General features: G+C 38.3%; 1 long non-coding RNA gene across 1 annotated transcript; it reads left to right on the forward strand.

Annotated features, from left to right (window-relative positions):
• Window positions 1–10,277: 10,277 nt before the first annotated feature.
• LOC103880170 lies at window positions 10,278–16,857 on the forward strand. The gene is made up of 3 exons (XR_641068.4): window positions 10,278–10,423; window positions 11,351–11,414; window positions 14,270–16,857. It is a non-coding gene; the product is annotated as an uncharacterized LOC103880170 (long non-coding RNA).
• The last annotated feature ends 759 nt before the right edge of the window (window positions 16,858–17,616 follow it).

Consider the following 17,616-nt stretch of genomic DNA (forward strand, 5'->3'; position numbering starts at 1 on the left):
TATGCAAGCTACTGGGTAGTTTATCTCTGGATGCTACAAATCCTTTTTTTTAATAAAAGGAGAAGATGAAAATGCAACACAGAATAGTGGGATTGCACAGGTGTCAGGGTCACAGGATTTTTCCCAGCCTTTGGGTTGTATGGATGTAGACTCAGGCCCAATGTGAATCTGAATCCGTGAAGGCCACGTGAAGCCGAAATTTGAGGGCTCTGTCTGCATCACTGCTCGCTCAGATAGAGGAAAGTTATGCTTCTTTAGAAAATGATTTACACGTGTTGATATGAACTTTGAACTCTACAACATACAAGCCTAAGAAGAAAGTGCTTGGCTTGACCTTTGGTTTTAAAATATAGATGCTTTAAAGCACAACCAGATGATCTAAGTTGGAGTTCTGTGAGGAGAACACTAAATCATGCCTGGCATCATAAGACTATAATTCATCCATTAGTCACTGTAGTTAATTTTGTTGGCTATTCACTCCCTTTTTTCATTCCCCCCCATCTCATTAATGTGGCTTAAACTTCCTCCAAAGTGTAATTGTGAGCATGCATATGCAATATAGTTGTAAATGTGAATCTGTTAGGCATTCACTGTGAAGTCTATTATTTTTTTGACTTAATTTGTTTTAATGTTCAAAAAACTGTCGTGGTAACTCTTGTCAGCCATAGATGGAGGTGATATTTTGTTCAAATGCAGATTAGTGGAGCCCAAGCTGTTGGTGCCAGACTTCATTGCTAACCAGCCTTCCATGGTTGTTTCTTCCTGTGAGGAGACACATTCTTTTCAAACATGGCTTATTTTCTTTCTCTGTTTAGTATGTACGTCGGGAAGATGGTGTTCAATGGTGAAGAGAACCTGACTGGCCAGTAGAAAACTGGTTGGATGCCAGTCACAGCTTCATCCCTCCAGCCATGTCATTTTGTGGAAGTCCCCTTGCTTTTCTGACTTTAGTTTCCGCCTCTCTAAATAAGCAGGAGGATGTGACGAGTGGTTTTTAGACTGTGCTGCAGGAGCCACAGCAGGGATGTGGGGCTAGGGCAACAGGTGTTGATGTGAGCTGCCTAGGCTGTGGGACCCCATCGCTGCTGGGGTTTGAGTAGCTGCACATTTTAACTACTTTTCTCAAACTTTTAAGAAAAGGTCTTGTGGCTTAAAAACTTGAAAATCCCAAGTTCTGGGTCCCCTTCCATCCTGTGGCTTTTATCATGTGACTTCTAACCTGAGGCTATACCTGTTGATAAGGGATAAGGACAAGTAGGCATACAGAAGTGGAAACAAGTATCCATTTCAACTGTCTCTTCTCTCTCAAGGTCTTCTAGGTGCCGTTTAGGCAGGAAGGAAAGCCAGAGGTGGATTATTGTTTTAATTATCCCCGTTGAAATTCTCTCTCCTCTGTAAACATGAATTGACTATGTAATTACTAACCACCTGTCAGCTTCCATTTGCCCTTCTCCTTTCCAGTGAGGGCTCTGCATGTGGGATTTATAGAGTTGTTCTCACTCTGCTGCCCTTGGTGTAATCGAGTGGATCTCTAGGCCATGCTCCCTAACACATTTCAAGCATCTCATTCATATACCATCCATTTACCATGTCTTCTTTTTCTGTTTCTTTCAATATGCAAACCATTTAGAGGATTCATAATAGGAATGACAGCTCATATACATTAGGTGCTTACTGTGGGTCAAGAACTATGCTAAACACTTTACATGCATTATCTCCTTTAACCTTCACAACAACCCTTTGAGGTATGCTAACTTGATTATATTTTACAGATGAAAGAATCAGGACTTATAGAGGCTAGGAGCCCTGCCCAGTGATAGGTAGGAAGTAAATCTAGTCTTGGTCCATCTGATGCCAGAATCTGGGCTCCTTATGACTGTGTCAAACTCCCTCCTCAAATAAGCCAAGAAGTCACTTCCAAGAAGCCTTATTCTATAGGGTTTAGTTTTATCTATTTATCATAGAATTATCTGTGTGAAAGACATTATTTTAACTATGTTATAGTTATACTCTTATATTTTCCTAAGCAGTACCAGAATTTATATATTTTGTTCTTTTGTTCTTTGTTCTTTTGAAAATGAAGATGGTTAAATGAATATATAATTAATTTCACTGAAGCCTGGGTAAGAAAAATATTAAATGAGTAAATCAGTAAACATGTAAATTAGTTAACATACTGGAAAAAATTGTTTGTCAGGACCAGTTTGGGTTTGGAAAATGACCACTGTACTGTATATAGAGAAAATACAAACTAAAAAGCACTAGTATTTCTGACTGGCTTGCATTTTCTCCTGAATGTGTGTGCTTGCAGATTTAACCTTGATAGTTGATACTAATATGACCACAAACTTTGCACCACAGATTTTTGAGTAGGCACAGGGTATGAACTTCTGTAGGACTCTGCTTCTCCTTTATTTACCTGTGATTACTTCTTTAATGCCTGTCTTTCCCATAGAGCATAAACTCTGTACAAGCAGGGCCATGTGCTGTCTGCACCTCTATATTTCCAGCTTCTGGCAGGTGCTCACATGCCTGTTAAATGACTGTGAGTGTGGGGCTCTGGGCTCAGACCAACAGCATTCGGATGCTGGCTGTGGGCAAATTACACATCTTTGTGCCTTAGTTTTCTCAGCTGTAACAGGGGCAGTAATATACCCTGCCTCCTAGGGTGATTATGAGGATTAAGTAACATGATACATGTAAAAGCACATAACGGATATGGTAACTTTTAAAAAGCATAATATATTTCCATGATAAAATATGGAGTTGAACTTTTTTCAGTTCCCCTCAACTATAACACTTTCGCTTTGATGTCTCAGAGGGAAAGATTATAAGACAGTCTTTAGATTTTGAATTCTACCTAGAATGTATTATTTTCTGAAGGATGATATCTATGTTGTGGTGAGTGGATCACGAATTGGTCCTGTGATCTGTCCAGAGGAGGGCATTATTTTGATGTGCAGTGTATTTTCTGTAGGAAGCTGTCCCTGAATGTGTCAGTCTGACGTGGTATTTAACCACACAGATCTGAACTTATTTATTATTTAAAGGTCAGGTGAGATCATCACATGAACAGATGGATAGAAATTGTTAATGGATAGAAATTGCTTGAAATTTTCTCAGTGTATCTGTGGCATATTCTTAAAAATGAAACTACTCTTTTAGTTTAGAAGGTCTATTAGTTATAGCCCATTGTTCTAGACCCAGTTTGTGGAACTCCTCGTATCTGCTGGCCCCACCTGCCCCAGGCCTTAGCCACTTGTCATGCTTTTCCAGTGATGACACCTATAGCTCATCCTACAATTCATACAGCCCAGACCACTATCCCTAGGATACATCTCCTAACATCGTTGATTGCCTTGTGCTTTCCTGGGTTGGAAGCTGACCCTAGAGGCAAGACCGCCATTGTGTTCATCATACAGGAGCATCTGCAGCTCTGGTATGGAGGTTTGATCCAAATGGACCTGTTGAAGCTTCTGGCTTCCCCAGAAACTATGCAGGGTCTGGGCAATGCAGTCCAGAAGTACGGGTATTTCATTCCATTGGGCAAGCTTTTCACTGGGAGGAATGAAAGGAGATAAATTGTTTGCCTTTTCTCCTCCCTGTTGACTGTTTCATATGGCTGCTTTATTTATTTATTTGAGATGGAGTTTCATTCTTGTTGCTCAGGGTGGAGTGCAGTGGCACGATCTCGGTCACTGCAACCTCTGCCTCCCGGGTTCAAGTGATTCTCCTGCCTCAGCCTCCCGAGTAGCTGGGATTATAGGCACCTGCCACCACTCATGGCTAATTTTGTATTTTTAGTAGAGTTGGGGTTTCACCATGTTGGTCAGGGTGGTCTCAAACTCCTGACCTCAGGTGATCCACCTGCTTCGGCCTCCCAAAGTGTTGGGACAATAGGCATGAGCCACTCCACCCAGACTTTTTTTCTTTTTCTTTTTCTTTTCTTTTCTTTCTTTCTTTCTTTCTTTTTTTTTTTTTTTTACAACCATTGCCACTATCCAATGGCTTCTCTATAGCGGTCCCATGTGAAAAACAGCCAATTACATGTCCCCGTGAAGAGCCCTGTAGTTTCTCTCCTTCTTTCCTTCGTTTGCTTTACTTTTTCTGTTACCCTTGCCTCCCTGGGATTGCAACCCTCTGACGCATTAGGGCATAACTTTTGATTAGGTTCTATTTTCTAAGGGCTCATGCTGATCAACTTCAAAAATTTATTTATTTTTATGTTTAGTACCGCATTCTCTGACTTTTTTTTTTTTTTAAAGTTAAGTTTGTTGAGATATAATTTACATATAATAAAATTCACGCTTTTTAGGTGTACAGTTCTCTGAGTTTTGACAAACCTACACGGCATGTAGCTACCCCACCACAGTCAAGATGTAAGAACATTTCTGTCACCCCCAAAAGTTCCCTTATGTGCCTTGTAATCAGTCTCCTTTTCCTGCTCCATGGCTACTGGTAGTCACTGACCTGTTTTCTTCCCACTTAATTTTTCCTTTTCCAGAGTGTCATATAAATGAAATCATACAGCATATAGCCTTTTGAGTTTGGTTTCTTTCTCTTTGCGTAATGCTTCTGAGGTGCACCGTGTTGCTGCACGTGTCGGTAGTCCATTCCTTTTTATTGCTGAGTAGTATTTCATTGTATGGATGTACCACAGTCTTTTTCATTCACCAGTATGCAGACATTCAATTATTTTCAGTTTTTGGTGATTATGAATATATCTTCTATAAACATTCATGACAGGTATAGACATATGGTTTTATATATTTTAGGACTGAGATTTCTAGGTTATATGCTAAACGTATGTTTAACCTAAGACAATTTACACAGATGTGTAATTGGTTTTACTTTTCTCCTCATTCTCCATTGTTGCCTAGATAACATCATGAAGCAAGAATGATATAAGGCAAGGACTGAATTGTAGCTGCTTCTGAATGATAACTTTAAAATAAATCTGTGCAGAATTCTAAAAAAGAACAAATGTTGACACCCCTTCAAAAAGAGGCAGCTTCGATTATATCAGCAGCTCTTTATTTCTCGGGTATTCAGAAACAATTCTGTTTCAGTTTCTATATTCTGTGATTTTTAAGAGAAGGCTGTTGTTACTATATTTCTATCAAAGCCCGTATCACACAGGTTTTCCATTTCTTTGGTGGTATTCTGGATTAGAAACTGGTGCTCTGGCATACAAGTGTGCCCAAAGGTGAGCTCTGTGTTTTAACATTTTGGGATTTTGCTTGTACTGGTTTGCTAGTACACGTTTAGCTTTTAATAAATTGGCAAACTGTCTTCCAAAGTGCTTGTGCCATTTTGCATTCCCTGTGTATGAGAGTTCCAGTTGCTCTGCATCTGCCAAAACTTAGTCTTGTCAGTTGTTACCTTGAATGTTAGCCATTTCATTAGGTTTGTAGTGGCATCTAAGATTTAGATAAACTTAGATCAATAATGTTATGAATATAATTCACCTATAACAACGTACTGCTAACCAAGTTTTTGCCTTTTAGAAACTATCCCAATTCTGTAGGCCAGGGTTGAACCTCCTTAAAGCATAAGTCTCACAGGGCCTGAAAAAACAATAGCACAATGGAAAAAAAAAGTATCTAGGTAACAACTAACATGATGAATAGAACAGTACCTCACATCTCAATATTAACATTGAATGTAAATGGCCTAAATGCTCTACTTAAAAGACACAGAATGGCAGAATGGATAAAGAACCACCAATCAAATATTTGCTATCTTCAAGAGACTCACCTAACACAAAAGGATTCATGTAAATTCAAGGTAAAGGGGTGGAAAAGGATGTTCCACACAAATGGAAACCAAAAGCGTGCAGGAGTAGCTGTTCTTACAGACAAAACAGACTTTAAAGCAGCAACAGTTAAAAAAAAAAATACAAAGAAGGACATTATATAATGATAAAAGGATCAGTCCAACAATAAGATATTATAATCCTATAGTTATATGAATCTAAAACTGGAGCTTCCAGAGTTATAAAGCAATTACTACTAGACCTAAGAAATGATATAGTGACACAATAATAGTGGGGGACTTCAATACTTCACTGACAGCACTAGACAGATCATCAGGACAGAAAGTCAACAAGGAAACAATGGACTTAAATTATACCCTAGAACAATTGGACTTAACAGATACTTACAGAAATTCTTCCCAGCAACTGTAGTATTCTATATTCTTCACATCAGCACATGGAACGTTCTCCAAGATAAACCATATGAAGACCACAAAACAAGTCTCAATAAATTTAAGAAAATCAAAATTATATCAAGTATCTTCTTAGACCACAGTGGAATAAAACTGGAAATCAACATCAGAAAAAACCCTCAAAACTATACAAATACATGGAAACTAAATAATCTGCTCTTGAATGATTTTTGGGTTAACAATGAAATCAAGATGGGAGTTAAAAAATTCTTTGAAATGAATGATAATAGTGACACAACTTATCAAAACCTCTGGGATACAGCAAAAGTAGTGCTATGAGAAAAGTTCATAGCATTAAATGCCTACATGAAAAAGCATGAAAGAGCACAAATTGACAACATAATGTCACACGTCAAGGAACTAGAGAAATAAGAACAAACTAAACCAAAACCCAGAAGAAGAAAAGAAATAACAGAGATCAGAGTAGAGCCAAATGAAATTGAAACAACAACAACAACAACAACAACAAAATACAAAGGACAAATGAAGCGAAAGCTGGTTATTTGAAAAGATAAACAAAGTTGATAGATCATTGGTGAGATTAACCAAAGAAAGAAGAGAGAAAATCCAAATAAGCTCAATTTGAAATGAAACTGGAGATACTACAACTGATACCACATAAATACAAAAGATCATACAAGGCTACTACAAACACCTTTACGAGTACAAACTAGAAAATCTAGAGGAAATGGATAAATTCCTAGAAACATACAACCCTCCTAGATTAAATCAGGAAGAAATAGAAACCATGAACAGACCAATAACAAGCAGAGAGATTGAATCCGTAACAAAAAAATTGCCAACAACAACAAAAAAGGTCCAGGACCAGATAGATTCACAGCTGATTTCTACCAGACATTCAAAGAAGGATTGGTACCAATCCCACTGAAACCATTCCAAAAGATAGAGAAGGAGATAATGCTCCCTAAGTCATTCTGTGAAGCCAATGTTGCCCTAATTCCCAAACCAGGAAAGGACATAACAAAAAAAGAAAACTACAGACCCATTTCCCTGATGAATATAGATGCAAAAATCCGTAACAAAATACTAGATAACCAAATCCAACAGCCCATCAAAAAAATAACATATGATCAAGTGGGTTTCATCCCAGGGATGCAGGGATGGTTTAACATATGCAAGTCAATAAATATGGTACATCACATAAAAAAATTAAAAACTATATGATCATTTCAATAGGTGCAGAGAAAGCATTTGATAAAATCCAGCATCCTTTTATGATAAAAACCCTCAATAAAATAGGCATAGAAGGGACTTACCTCAAAGTAATAAAAGCCATATATGACAAACCCACTGCCAACATCATACTGAATGGGGAAAAGTTGAAAGCATTCCCCTTGAGAACTGGGACAAGACAAGGATGCTCACTTTCACCACTTCTATTTAACATAGTACTGGAAGTCCTAGAGCAATCAGGTGAAAGGAAGAAATAAAGGTATCCAAATTGGAAAAGAGGAGGTCAAACTGTCGCCATTTGCTGATATGATTGTATACCTAGAAACCCCTGAGACTCATCCAAAAAGCTCCCAGATCTAAGAAGTGAATTCAGTAAAGTCTCCGGATGCAAAATCATTATACACAAATCAGTAGCCCTACTGTACACCAACAGCGACTAAGCTGAGAATCAAATCAAGAACGCAACGCTTTTTACAATAACTGCAAAAAACAAACCAAAAACCCCTCCCAAAAACCTAGGAATATACTTAACCAAGGAGGTGAAAGATCTCTACAAGGAAAACTGCAAAACACTGCTGAAAGAAATCATAGATAACACAAACAAATGGAAACACATCCCATGCTCATGGATGGGAACAATCAATATAGTGAAAATGACCATGCTGCCCAAAGCAATGTACAGGGTCAATGCAATTGCCATCCGAATACCAGCGTCATTCTTCACATAACTAGAAAAAACAATCCTAAAATTCATATGGAACCAAAAAAGAGCCCACATAGCCAAAGCAATACTAAGCAAAAAGAACAGATCCGGAGGAATCACATTACCCAACTTCAAATTATACCACAAGGCCATAATTACCAAAACAGCGTGCTACTGGTTTAAAAATAGGCATATAGACCAATGGAACAGAATAGAGAACCCAGAAATAAAGCCCAATTCTTACAGCCAACTGCCCTTCAACAAATCACACAAAAACATAAATTGGGGAAAGGACACCCCATTCAATAAATGGTGCTGGGAAAACTGGCAGGCACATGTAGAAGAAACAAACTGGATCCCCATCTCTCACCATATACAAAAATCAACTCAAGAACTCAAGATGGATTAAAGACTTAAATCTAAGACCTGAAACCATAAAAATTCTGGAAGACAACATCAGAAAAACTCTTCTAGACATTGACTTAGGCAAAGAATGCACGACTGAGACCCCAAAAGCAAATGCAACAAAAACAAAAAATAAATAGATGGGACCTAATTAAACTAGAAAGCTTCTGCACAGCAAAAGAAATAATCAGCAGAGTAAACAGACAACCCACAGAGTGGGAGAAAATATTTGCAAACTATGCATCTGACAAAGGACTAGTATCCAGAATCTACAAGGAACTCAAAACAAGTCAGCAAGGAAAAAAAACAAAAACAAATAATTCCTTCAAAAGTGGGGGAAGGACATGAATAGACATTTCTCAAAAGGAGATATACAAACAGCCAACAAACATGAAAAAATGCTCAACATCACTAATCGGGGAAATGCAAATTAAAATCACAGTGAGATTCCATGTTATTCCTGCAAGAATGGCCTAATTAAAAAGTTAAAAAACAATAGATGTTGGTGTGGATGTGGTGAAAAGGGAACGCTTTTACACTGCTGGTGGGAATGTAAATTAGCACAACCATTATGGAAAACAGTATGGAGATTCCTTAAAGAACTAAAAGTAGAACTATCATTCAATCCAGCAATCCCACTACTGGGTATCTACCCAAAGGAAAACGAAGGAAAAGAAGTCATTATATGAAAAAGACATGTACACACGTTTATAGTGGCACAATTTGCAATTGCAAAGATATGGAACCCACCTAAGTGCCCAATGACCAACGAGTGGATAAAGAAAATGTAGTATATGTACACCATGGAATTCTACTCAGCCATAAAAAGAAACAAACAAACAAAAAAATGCCTTTTGCAGCATCTTGGATGAAGCTGGAGGTCATTATTCTAAATGAAGTAACTCAGGAATGGAAAATCAAATATCGTATGTTCTCACTTATCAGTGGGAGCTAAGCTATGAGGACTCAAAGGCATAAGAGTGATATTAATGAACTTTGGGGTCTCAGTGTGGGGGAAGATTTGGGGGATGGATAAAAGGCTACATATTGGGTACCATGTATACTGCTGGGTGATGGGTACACTAAAATCTCAGAAATCACAACTAAGTAACTTATCCATGTAACCAAAAGCCACCTGTACTCCAAAAACTGTTAGGAAAAAACCCAATCCCACTCATCTCAGATATATTCATTCATTCATGATTTTATTCACCAAACATTGACTGTATGTCAGTCAATTAAAAAGTAAGATTTAGTCTTGCCCATGAGGAGTTTGTTTTTTAGTTGGAAAGATCTCAGGACAGTGCTGTGATAGGGGGAGAGCCCATTTCTAATGAATGCACACATCAATATGATATATTTAGAAAACTCTATGTTACTTTGGTTATTCCTGATTGATGAACTAGTTAAAAATTCCAACAGCAGAAACTTCATATCCTAAAACAAAAGCAATGTTTTTATCTTGCTGCAAATTCCAGGTTGCATATCTCCAGAGACAAATTTAATTATGGCTTCATCCATCTGAAGGCAGAAAACCAGGTTGCTGGGAACAGCCTGTGTATCTATTATACCTAGGCATCAGTATTGTGCAGTCTTCCTCTCTGTAACACAGCCTGTAGAATCCAGGAGGAAAGCGTCCCTCGGCCATCTGAAGTAGCTATCAAAAGACTCTGGTCTAAAGCCATGCATTTTACTTTTTAGTTTCTCACTCAGAGCCCTATCACTTTTATTAAACTTCCAGTCCTTAACACCACCGAGAGTCTGTTTTCCCAGCCCAGACAGAGACCGCCAAGTAGAAAGGGACACAGCTGGGTTATTTTTAGAAGTAGCCACAGTTACAACGGAAGTGGCAACTGGACATGGAGAGGTGACAGAATATCGGAAAAACAGAAGGTAAAATAATGGATGTTCAAAATTTTGAAATGCTCAAGTCATGGAACAAGAAGATGATGCTTTCCCCCAGTATTCTCTGTTACAGAAGTCACAGAAATATGTGATACATTTTAATAAAGACTTATATGCAAAATGATTAAAATTAGCTTGAGCATTTGAAGGGACAGCTTTCTTTTTATGTTAACATTTATTTGCAGAAGATCCTTGACTCCCTTAGGATGCCAGGTGAAAAGTATCACTAGCTTTAATAATATTTATTTTCTCATGTATTTTCTATTGTTGGGCTATGACACATCTCTGGGAACAAGTGACTTCTAACTGACAGGGAGAGTGATGCAGCTGTGAGTCACCTGGAAATGACTGACGGGGGGATGAGTGTTTCAAACATCTGTCTTAGACCTCTTCCACCTCCTCGTCGAGAGTCTCAATTTGCTTAGACGGGAAAGGTCTCTGTAAGGCACAGGGCTCTGAAAGACAGATGTTTTTGAAACCAGGGATCTCATGCGGCAGAGAGATTGCCATGATTGACTTGTTCTTGTACTTCTTTTACTTTATTTTATTTATTTATTTTTTTTATTTATTTTTGAGAATCTCAAATGGAAAGGGTTGATTAATCATAATCTTCATTTCAAAGTACATTTTCATTGTTGGGCCATGGAAAGCTGATCTTTTGTTTTTATGTCTGTATATTTATGAATGTCTGTATTTACTTATTCCCTTTACCCTTATTTCCCACTGCCTCTCCCCACTTTTTCCTACCTTCTGAGCCAGTCTGTGATGAGTTGGATATGTATCTTTGGATTCACATTTCCTTGTAAAACAAATAGAGTTAATTTGTGTGTTAATTTCTTTTTAAGTTACATAAATGGTGTTATGCACTAGACCTTGTTCTGTTTCATGTAACTCACTCAGTGCTGTCTTTTAAAGATCCATCTGTGTTGCCGTTCCTGGATCCAGTTCATTGCTTCCCACTGCTACATCATGGTGCATGGTATGCATCCACCACAGTTTACAGATTCATTCTCTACTGATAAACTTTGAGGTTGACTTGGTGCCCTAGTCAAGTCATAATAATCAGTATGGCAGTAAACAGCCTTATTGCACAACCTTAGGGACTTGTGCAAAGGTCACTTTGGGGTTATTTTCCCAGGTGTAGATTGTTGGGTCATAGGATGGATGTGTACTTAATTTGACTGCCAGTTACTGTCCAGAATGACTCGACCAGTTTATGCCTCTATCAGCAGTACATGAGAATTCTTGTTTATTTGTCACTCTGTTGATATGTCCAACATTCAGAATTTTGCCAAACTGATAAGGTGTAAAGTGGCATTTTACTATTTTAATTTAAATTTTCCTGATTTCTAATATATTTAAGTATCTCGTATCTCTTTATATATTTGGTATCCATTCAGGTTTCCAGTGCTTTGAATTGCAATTTAAGCTCTTTGTGTAGTTTCCTATTTGGCTTCCTGTCTTTGGGTTTTGTTCTTGTTTTTTGAGATGAGGTCTTGCTCTGTCACCTAGGCTGGAGTGCAGTGGCACAATCATGGTCCACTGAAGCCTACCTCTGGGCCTCAAGCAATCCTCCCAAATTCAAATGACTTCCCACCTCAGCCTCCTGAGTAGCTGGGACTATAGGCATGTGCCACCTTGCCTGGCTGAGTAAAAAAAACTTTTTAATAGAGATGGGGTCTCCCTGTGTTGCCCAGGCTGGTCTCCAATTCCTGGGCTCAAGCGATCCTCCCAGCGTGGCCTCCTAAAATGCCGGGGTTACGGATATGAATCACCATGCCTGGCCTTCCTGTCTTTTTCTAACTAAGTTGCAAACGTTCCTTGTGTAATCTGTGACTCTCAAACTTTGATGTGCATACAAACCACCTGGGAATCTTGTTAAGTTTCAGATTATGATTCAACAAAGACAGGATGGGGCTCAAGCTTGTGCATTTCTTATAAGCTCCCAGATGATGTGGAAGACTGGGGTTCTTGAACCACCCTTTGAGTAGCAAAGTGCTAGTTGTTAGTTTGAGACTTTGCAAAAGTCTCCTTCCACATTTGTCATGCTACTATCACTTTTGTCTAGATTTAATTGCTTTTTGTCTAGATTTAATTGCTTCACAGCTCTAAAAAAAATCCTCTGGGCTCCACATAGTCATCTTTACCCCCAGTCCCTGAATCCCTGGCAGCCACTGATCTTTTTACTGTCTCTACAGTTTTGCTTTTTCCCGAATGTCATATGGTTGGATTTAGACTGCATGTAGCCTTTTCACACTGGCTCCTTTCACTTAGAAATATGCACTTGAGGTTCCTCCACGTCTTTTCTTGGCTTGATAGATCATTTCTTCTTATCACAGAATGATGTTTCATTGTATAGATGTACCACTGGTTGTTTTTCCATTCACCTATTGAAGGACATTTTGGTTGCTTCCAAGTTTTGGCAATTGTGAATAAAGGTGCTATAAACATTTATGTACAGGTTTTTATATGGACATAAGTTTTCAGATCATTTGGGTAAATACCTAGGAGTGAAATTGCTGGATTGTATGGTAAGGATATGTTTAGTTGTGTAAGAAACTGCTAAACTGTTTTCCAAAGTGGCTATACCATTTTGTATTCCCTCTAGCAGCAAATGGGAGTTTCTATTGTTCCACATCCTCACCAGCATTTGCTGTTAGTGTTTTGGATTTTAGCCATTCTGGTCGGTATGTAGTGGTATCTCATTGTTGTTTTAATTTGCAATTCCCTAGTGACATATTATGTTGTGCATCTTTTTATATGCTTATTTGCCTGTATATTTTCTTTGGTGAAGTGTCTGTTCAGATCTTTTGCCTGCTTTTTATTGTTAAGTTTTAAAAATTCTGTGTATATTTTAGATACAAGTCCTTTATCAGATATGTGTTTGCAGAGATTTTTCTCCCAGACTGTGGCTTGTCTTTTTATTCTTTTAACAGTGTCTTTTGCAGAGCATAAGTTTTTAACTTTAATGAAGACTACTTACCCATTTTTTTTTTTTTCATGGATTGTGCTTTTTTGGTGCTATATCTAAAAACGCATTGCTAAACCAAGGTGACCTAGATTTTTCCCTATATTTTCTTCTGGAAGTTTTATAGTTTTGCATTTTACATTTAAGGTCTATGATCCATTTTGAGGTGGTTTTTGTGAAGAGTATAAGGTCTGTATCTAGATTCATATTTTTGCATGTGGCTATCCAGTTTTTCCAGCACCATTGGTTGAGAGACTGTTCTGTCTCCACTGAATTGCTTTGCCCTTTTGTCAAAGATCAGTTAACTGTATTTGTATGGGTCTATTTTTGGGCTCTCTATTCTATTCCATTGATCTGTTTGTCTATTCTTTCACCAATATCACACTGCCTTGATTACTGTAGCTGCTTTTAAATATATGTTTTGTAACCTTGTACTTCCTTAAAAAAGATTCAAGATAGATTACAATTTCAGTTACATAGGAAGTAGGATAATTTTAATAAAAAAACAAAAATTATTAATCATAAAGATACGGATTCTTCTGCCAGTGGCTCTATTCTTTCAAAAGCTGGAAAACAAAGCTCTATTACAGTGGCATATGGACAGGCCTAGGGCTTTTTACCATCTGGCATTTATCTGACAACACTGATAATTATACATTTAGACAGAGAGAAATACTGAGGTTATTCTTCAGTGTTATTGTTTTCCTTTGCATTTGTGATAACTAGTTAGTGTTGCATAGTTATTTATGGTTCATTGGAGATACATCTTAATACTTTAGTTATTTTATTAATTGATACTGCATCAAATGTTTGTTGAAATATCCATATATGCAAATCTGACCACATTCTTTTGCATTTTGTTTTAGGTCAATGATGCCTTCCTTCATGTGAAACAGGGGAAATCCATGGGCAAGGTGCTTCTCGCTGTTAAATAAATCCTCGCCTGAGCAGCAAAGTTAACATGTCCAGATCAAAACTTCACATCTTTCCCCAAAACCTGATTTCCCTTCTGTGTTTCCAAAGGTGTTACCACTTTCCTTACTAATCCAGGTTTAAAATCTTGGAGTCACCTCTGATTCTGTTACAACAGAATCAACTCCTAACTAGTATGATTATATAGTTTATTGTCCAAACCTTTTTGAGAGTAAAAGGGTGCCATTAGTAATTACATCAGGAAAACATATCCCAGGCAAACCAGGGTGTATGGTCAGTCTACTCAATGCATTATGAAATGCAGTGATTGCCGAGTTCTGTCGTTCTCACCTCTAAGATATCTCTCATGTCCATATCCTCTTCTCCATTCTGACTAATTAAGCCTGAACTGCTATCACCAGTGACCTTCTAACTGCTTTTCCTACCTTTAAACTACTCTCACCCCCTCCATCCTTGTGATGCATTATTGCCATGGTGATCTTCCCGAAGCATAGCTCTGACTATGGCCCATCTCAGAAAACTACAGTGGCTGACCATTGCCTGATGGTGGAGTTCAGACCCCTTGAGCTAGCATTTCATTATGACTGTGATTTTTCCCTGCACCACTTTCCAGCCTTAAGTATGTACTGAACTTTCCTGCCTCCCTCATTTTGCCCTGCTTGTGCAATTTTTTCCACCCTCCATCTCTGTCAAACATAAGCCTTCCTGACCTCTAAGACCTGCCTTTGTCATGTGCCTTTACCCTCAGGCAAGGAGCAGTCTCTTCTCTTCCTCTTCTACCTTCCTGTAGCTTCCCCAGGATTTGTCACATTCTGCCTTGAATCATAGGGAACGACATGTGTAGTGGAGTGAACACAGGCCTCTGAATCCAAGATATGAGTTTAAATCCCAGCTTTGGAGGTGGTTACTTAAGGTCTCAGTGCCTTCATTCTTCTCCCTATATAAAGTAGATATTACAATATCTAACTTAGAGAGTCATTGGGAGCTATACATACAGTGATTGGGTAAAGCACCTGGCATATGGCAAGCAATTAGCAAATGCTGGTTACTTCTACTTCTTTCTCTTCTCTTTTCCCAATGTATCATAAGTTCCTTGAGAGCAGGCACCATGTCTGATTTACCCTTGTATTTCCCACAGTACTTCCCATAGTGAGTTACCCTTAGTAAACAGTAAGTTGAATTGAATTTAAATTACCTATAAGTTTTAAAATGTGGGATTAAATTAAGAATATGTTGCTTTGGAAACACCCAAATGTCTATCGATGGATGAATGGATAAACAAAATGTGGTATACACATAATGGAATATTATTCAGCCTTAAAAATGAATGAAATTCTGACATGTACTACAATATGATGAACCTGGAAGACATTATATGTGAAATAAGCCAGACAGAAAAGGACAAATACTATATGATTCCACTTATATGAAGTACCTAGAATAGTGAAAGTCATAGAAACAGAAAGTACAGGTTGACATCCAAAATCTGAAATGGGAAACGCTCCAAAATCTGAAACTTTTTGAATGCTGACGTGATGCTCAAAGAAAATGCTCATCGGAGCATTTCAGATTTTGGATTTTGGATTTGGGATGCTCAACTGGCATAATGTGAATATTCCAAACTCTGAAAAAATCTGAAGTCTAAAACACTTCTGGTCTCAAGAATTTTGGATAAAGGATACTCAATGTGCAACATGTAGAATGTTGGTTGCAAGGTGGGAGGGGAGAACGGAGAGTTATTGTTTAATGGTACAATGTTTCGGTTTGGGAAGATGGAAAGTTTTGGAGGTGTGTGATGGTTATGGTTGTGCAACAGTGGGAAGGTACTTAGTACTGCTCAACTGTGTACTCTTAAAAATGGTAAAATGATAAATTTCATGTATGTCTTACAATAATAAAAGAAGTTTTAAAAAAATCATGTTATCCTCTTTTCTAAGTGAATCTATTCAGGGAGGAGAACAGGGAGTGTGTGTAGCGTGCCTAGCTTAGGTTGGAGTCAGCTCCAGTCTCTGCCGGCGTCCTGGTTTGTTGGGAGAGGTCCTGTACTTTTGCTGGGTGCTAAGCATTGTGCTGTATTCCTCCTACTGCATGAGTGATAATTCTCAGAAAGGAGGAGGTGGCACGAGGATAAAAACAGGCACCTGACACAACAGGGAGATGTGGGTACTTCCACTTATTCTTGATGAAATCCGCTTCCAATAAATGTGGTAAGAGGCTTTGTTTAGAAAAAAATATATGTTTTTTGAAGAATAGAATGATAAAATAGGATTAACATTTGAGGAAAGAATTTGAAACGGAGAAATTAGCAGAAGGAAGGGGGAGGAGAAAGATGTCAGGGAAATCACCCACGTGTGTGTTGTGGGCCACGTGATGCCTCCATGAGGGCCAGCACACTTCCTGCCGCCTCTTCCGAATCTCAGCGGGTGTGTTTCAGCCTTCTGGGAGCTTCATGCCCTGTGATTCCATTTCATAATAGGCTTCTTCTCACCTCCCTTCCCCCAACCCCATTTCATCTTAATATGAACTACTTTTATATTTAAATGAAAGTTGGTTTTCAAAAATATTAAGAAAGTAAAGTTTGAGCCGTATTTTAGAGTTTTCTAACACCCTTTGGCATAACTGAAGACACGCTGGATAGCTCGTGAGAGAGAAGACAAATCAGGATTGGGAAAAGTGTATGAGCCCAGCCAGGAGCTGCCTTTTCCGCTGCTGAGAGCTGATCAGTAGGTGTCACAAATAATAAAGATCTATTGTCCACAGTTCACTAACATCAAAATGACTTAAATAGAAAGAGACAGTCATTTAGGAGAATGAGTTTTTTCCGATTTAACAAGTTTTGGTTAGAACCCCTAATGACCTGTTCTCTGCTTGCCTCTGTTCCTGTTTCATTGGAGTGATTTGATTTGAAAGCATTTGAGTCATATTTTAGTCATCATTTGGTTATTCTACCATCTGAGCCATTAGTTAGTCTGAAAAAAGAATCAATGCAGCTCCAAGTGACAGTATTTATTCTATATTCACAGACTTTTCCCAGCTCTTCCTCGTAGGCTGCTGCTGGAAGAATCATGCCCACACGCCCACCTCCCCTTTTTCAGTAACTGTGGGTCTCTCCACCTGCACATACTTCTCTCCAAACCAAAACGAGGTTTTCTGCCATTAGCTGTGAAATGATCCTGTTTATGCACCACCAGTATATTTGTCCCTGCTCCTTCCTCTGTAATCTGTGTGAATTTAGAAAATGACCTTTTCTATTTGAGCTATGGTAAAGATAATAAGGGCT

This window comes from Papio anubis, chromosome 1, assembly GCF_008728515.1.
Source record: "Papio anubis isolate 15944 chromosome 1, Panubis1.0, whole genome shotgun sequence".
Classification (NCBI taxonomy): Eukaryota; Metazoa; Chordata; class Mammalia; order Primates; family Cercopithecidae; genus Papio; species Papio anubis.